We start from the raw sequence: 6114 nt of genomic DNA on the forward strand, positions 1-6114 counted from the left end.
TCAAGTGCCTCATTGATCCTATCCACCCCGGACCCATAGTGTGGACTTCCAACTCTACAGGTGTATTACAGCCGGGGCAATACTGCGCCTCCCTAGTCTGTTCTTCCAGTCAGTAAGTTTCCCTGTGCTACTGTGTGGCTGTAATAGGGTTCTCCTGCCCGGCACCGGTGACTGAGCGCCCACACAAAGCTCAACTGCAACACAGCACACCGTTACCCTGGGGGGTAGTTAGGAGTGGATATGGTGGGTAGTTAGGAGTGGATATAGTGGGTAGTTAGGAGTGGATATGGTGGGTAGTTAGGAGTGGATATGGTGGGTAGTTAGTAGTGGATATGGTGGGTAGTTAGTAGTGGATATGGTGGGTAGTTAGTAGTGGATATGGTGGGTAGTTAGTAGTGGATATGGTGGGTAGTTAGGAGTGGATATGGTGGGTAGTTAGTAAGTGGATATGGTGGGTAGTTAGTAGTGGATATGGCAGAAACTAATGTCCTTCCGCAGGACGCTGACTGCTGCAATCCTTTGCCCTTCTCTGGATCCATGTAGGTTTCCCCAGAGAGCCGGGCTAAGCTGGATAGATATAATATGCACAGGGCTATCTACATAATCCTACCACATGTATAATTACTTTACTTATAGTCCTACCTGCTGTTAGATTAGATTCTAACAAATGTGCATGGTTACCCCCTCACCTTACAGAGTCACTCAGCTGTTGGTTGGTACTAACCTACCGGGCTATATACTCTGCTTACTCCATTTAGCTGATCGGAATATTGCAATAACCCTAATAAAACCAAACCGATTCTCCGGGCGATCAGCATAGAGCATTCTATTCGCATACACAGCCGGGCGAAGTGCCCATTAAAAATAAGATTTTTATCAATAATTGACGAATATATAACATTTCTATTACAGACCTCCTTTATGGCACATTACATTTAATCTGAAAAGGAAAGGACAGATAGAGCCGACTTGTAGAAAATCCCTCTGCATATCACCTGCAGAAACAATGATACCAGTAATAGAAGCAGAGAAAGAGCCATTATAGGTGTCCCTCTCCTGTAGGCTGCCTCTTTCATTTTGTCACTTTGGGATTTGTCAGAGAATATCTTAAATTAATATTCAGACCTTATAATCATCATGTAGAATATGTCAAACTTTACCAAGAGATAAATATGTACATACATTTAAGTACGTACCGACTTTCGAAAGACACAGGCAGTTCCTCTCTTTTTTTGTAGTAAGAAGTCTCGGTAAAAATCCATTTCTAGATGAATATCTTACCTGTTTGTATTTAGACATCATATGTGTATAGATATATATATATATATATATATACCGTATATATATATATATATATATATAATTAATATAGATTACAGAATTTAGAATATATATTAATCATATATAATGGATCTGTATAGGCGTATACAGAGAGAGATGCACATACACAAAGTAGATTGGATAATTATATAATTATTTTTACCTATATGATACATTTGCAGACCACAAAACGAATAAAGTGGCATCAGATGTGTGATTTACCTGATATCCCCTAATAACCGTGTCAGTTTGCGGGGGGGGAGAGTAGTAATTAGCTGCCATTGCAGTTTGAATGAAGTCTCAGTCCGACTGTAATTTGTTATTTCCCCTAATCACTGCGAGGTTCATTCTGATCTCTGTTGCAGAGTGGAATAAATCCATTGATGGGAAAGTTAGTGAGATATTTAGCGCCTGTATAGCGCAGGATCACTCTATGGGGTAATCAACACGCATCAGAAAAGTTTATTAGTTTATCCCCTGGTATATCTCGTCAGAAATAATTTAAATAAGTCATTAGCTACACTGGAACATTTTTTTTATTAAGATATTCCAGGCGAATTAAAAGAGTATTTACTTAAACGAAATAAACTTACTTTGCTTTGTTTAGTTTTTTTCCCAGTAATTGTAAGTTACTTTTATTACGTATAGGTACAGCAGAAATTGAGCTTTAAATGTCCCTGTATGCCTTAAATTGACGATGCACTAATGTAAAAATCCACAATGAATAACTATCATCTTTCATCAAGTGCTTCGAATTCAAACGCAATTCTATTCTCCAAACCACTGTTCATCTAATGATTTACTTTATCTACATCTGCTATGAAACTGGAACCCCCCGATCCTCTCAGCTCAAGTCGGAAGGGAGTGGTAAGAGATGTTGCTACATCATTTCTTCTCATTATTACATTTATGTCCGGCTATCGCGAAATCTCCCCAATGCAGTTTCAACTTTTCGGACAGAGTGAAAGTTTCACATTTTTTTGCAGGACTTTAATTTTCGAAATCTGCATTTAGAACCCCCAAATGCTGCTAATAATGGCCAATAATTTAACCCACCACTTGCTGAGATTTCTGTCCTTCAATAGATAAGGCATTTCCTAGCCAATAAACCCAGTACAAGGTAGGGATCTTCTTTACAGATAAGGTTCTATACTGCTGCCCATGCAATGGCTGCATATGACATCTTGCTGCTTATGACATCATGTATCCTTTAGAATAAAGCATGGCATATAAGCTGGGAAGGGAAGCTAAACTGGAAGCTGAGAAGGATAATTGTATTCTCAGAGGGACTGAGATTGCTTACCACATAACTGCTGATAACTGATTAGGGACATGGATCAAATTGCATCACTTATTTAGCAAACAAAAGGTAATATGAACGTTAAACACAAAAGAGCAAAGTTAAGTCATGTATTTCTCACTGGAGTGTGTATAGTGGTGTTACCCTCCTGCTGGAATATCAGGCAAACAAATGGGAGCCTTTGTAAAGAAACCTCTCTGTCTGTAAATGAAGAACATTCCAATGGTATTGTGGCTAGGCACAACTGAAAAAGAGACAGTTGGTTCTCATTTACTAATATGGGTGCAAATCTGCTCCTGTGCAGTAACCCACAGCAACCAGCCAGGCATTTGTTTTCATAAAGATAACTGCACTAGCATTAGGAAAGCTAATACCTGATTGGTTACTACCTGTTACTGCAGTGGTACCAAGTTGCACTTATATTATTAAATATGGACCAGAAATGCTCGGATCCATCATGTTAGGTATCTCTTTTTAAGAACAGAATGGCATTATCATAGTAAAGAAATTCTTAAACAACTGAGACTTTCTACTCTCCTGCATTCTTATATCTTACCCTTTGAATTGTAAGCTCTTGTGAGCAGGGCCCTCCAAACTATTTTTATTCTAAACCCTTGTTTATTAAATTATTGTAAGATCCCTGCTTGTTATAAGTATTTTAAAGTAAAATGTAACTTGCTGCCAATTTATAAATAAACAATGAGAAAACACTCAAACTAGTTGTCAGCTCTCTCAAACTTACTTCCTGGACTGAGAAGGACTCTCCTGGACTCTCCTCCCCTCACCTTTTCCACAGGTAAGGACTCATCAATCCCAACACCTGGGAAGGGAAGTTATATCTCTCCCACAATGCTCTGTGGCACAAAGCAAATGTGAAGAATACCAGGGGCTGTGTTTACTGAGGGTGGAAAAAACAGCCGGGAGAGCTATAAATTCACTTTGGGGTCTTTCCAGCTGGTGTGCCACAATTATGCTGTAGTTATTCTTCATATATAATGAGAGCAGTCCTTCTCAGAGGCCTGTAGAGCATTCTGACCTCTCTGTCATGATTGAATTCAGCCTGTTGGATAAAGTTATAGCACATTTATAAGCTGGCCAAAATGACTGCTTTTGGTAACATCATTATTATGCTCTTGGTTGTGCCAAGCCAAAAGCACATTGTGAATGGCAAGTGCAGATTCAGAACTCACAGACTGACTAGTCATAATCTGTATAGTACATGCTTTCTTAGCAGAGGATGGCCCTGGCAGCACTTAATGGTATCACTTAAGAGTAATTTCCACCAGTCAAAGCAAAATAGTCAAAGCACCATCCTTTTATGGGCAGGTGCATGATATTAGATAAAATATATCTATACTGTGTATATATACTGTGCATGATATTAGATAAAATCCCTGTTGGTATACTACCAGCTTTGGCTTGTGTTTCAAGCAAGTAGTAATTCAAAGGAACACTGTAAATGAGTTATTATATCTCTGCTCTGTACTAAAGTCAGCTCACTGCGTTATTTTCCTGCCTTACTATGTATTCTGAAAATAAAGCTAAATGTTATATAGGATGTTTTTCAAATGCTTTCTGGTAAGTGCAGTCCATCCAAGGTCACATGCCTCTTAAGTATTATCAAATTGTAGCAGAAGGACACACTATTACACAAAAGCTGGTGTACCAAAGTCCCTCCAAAAGGTTAATTTGCAAAGTGCCGAAACAACAAATTGTTTCAGAGGCTTTTTGCCCCATTCGTCAGTGGTAAACACGTGCGTTGAATGTGGCTTTAGTTTCATTTTCCAATGTTGTTCTTCATTAAAAGAATAGGCAAAAAGTATGTCCAGCACAAATCCTAGTCATCAAATCAATGTTGGAAACAGGGACATAATGTCCTTTTGCTTAATCTATTCTTTATTACAAACTCTGTTCCATACTAACCAATAATTAGCTGTTACATCAGTAGGGCTCCTCATCTGCACAACAAACCCTGGTTCCTAGCCTACTGAAGGTAACTGTTCCAATAAGGCAATGTTGGAAAACTTATTTACCTATGTGCCCTTGCCTTAAATAAGCTCTTGCAATCAATACTTTTAATAGCACTCCATGTTAAAGGGCTACAGACACTTCCACATTTAAGCTCGCACAAGACAGGGAGTGGCTTTGGCTTGTAAAACCAGTAATTCAAACCATTAAAGTGATATATCTGACCTCTGAGGCCAGATAAGAACATTATACCTCTGAGATTTAATATGGCAGTTATCTTGGTACAAGTTTATGTTTGCCTTCATCCAGATCCTTAAGGGCTCTGGCACACGGGGAGATTAGTCGCCCGCGACAAATCTCCCTTTTCGCGGGAGACTAATCTCCCCGAATTGCCATCCCACCGGCGAAAATGTAAATCGGTGGTGGGATGGCATATGCGGCGCCTGTCAAGGCATGAAAATTGCAGCGCCGCGTATGCCATCCCACCGGCGATTTACATTTTCGCCGGTGGGATGGCAGTTCCGGGAGATTAGTCGCCCATGAAAAGGGAGATTTGTCGCTGGCGACTAATTTCCCTGTGTGCCAGAGCCCTAAAAAGAGGAATAAGTAAAGGTTGTGCTTGATAGATTTGTAACCTTTTTCAAGAATACTATGCAACTTAAAGGAGCCCCATCACCGTGGGAAATAATTACAAATCCTTTTCTATCATGTTAGTTGAGCAAAATAAACTTCACTTACACTATATAAATTATTTACATTTTGTTTCCCTCAGTCTTGGAATTCACAATCACAGCAAGCAGGCCGGTACCATTTTATGGGCGCTAATATTAAGAAACATTTTGTATAACATCAAAATCTTGTGTATTCACCATCTAGGTGACATCTAGGAACTGCTGAATGGAGTGAAAGTAATTAATAAAAGTAAAAAGTAATTAATTAAAAATCTGAGCTGTCAATCATATATTGCCTATTCAACCTCTATCATTTAGACATAGAGGAGGGGCAGGAAATATATGATTGACAGCTCAGATTTTTAAATACATTTAATACAGGTATGGATTATTTAATTAAAAAAGAATTTGGGCTTCATGTTTAATTTGCAAAGGATTTTTATGCGTGGGTGACAGGTCCCCTTTAATAGTTTCTAAACCTTCTTTGCTAATGCCTCATAAAAACAGTCAATATCCTAATCAATGATGATGATAATAATAATAATAATAATGATATTAATATTATCAGCTCCTAAGACAATTTTCATATCCTGCATTGTGGGTGCACAATCCTAACCGTCTGAAACTAAAGGTGGCCATACATGAGCCGATTTCTTACTTTTTAAATGACCAATTCCAGAACGATCCGATAATATCGTTAACTAATCCTATAGTTGATGGTGTGCGAACGATCGTTGGGCCACTAATCGGGCAAAAAATTGATCAGATGGGTTCTTGGTCGTTCAGCGACAGTTGGTGTGAGTGCCAGACATTTATTGTTGAGCGATTGTTCCCTGCACGTCATGATTGCCAGCA

This window comes from Xenopus tropicalis, chromosome 5, assembly GCF_000004195.4.
Source record: "Xenopus tropicalis strain Nigerian chromosome 5, UCB_Xtro_10.0, whole genome shotgun sequence".
Classification (NCBI taxonomy): Eukaryota; Metazoa; Chordata; class Amphibia; order Anura; family Pipidae; genus Xenopus; species Xenopus tropicalis.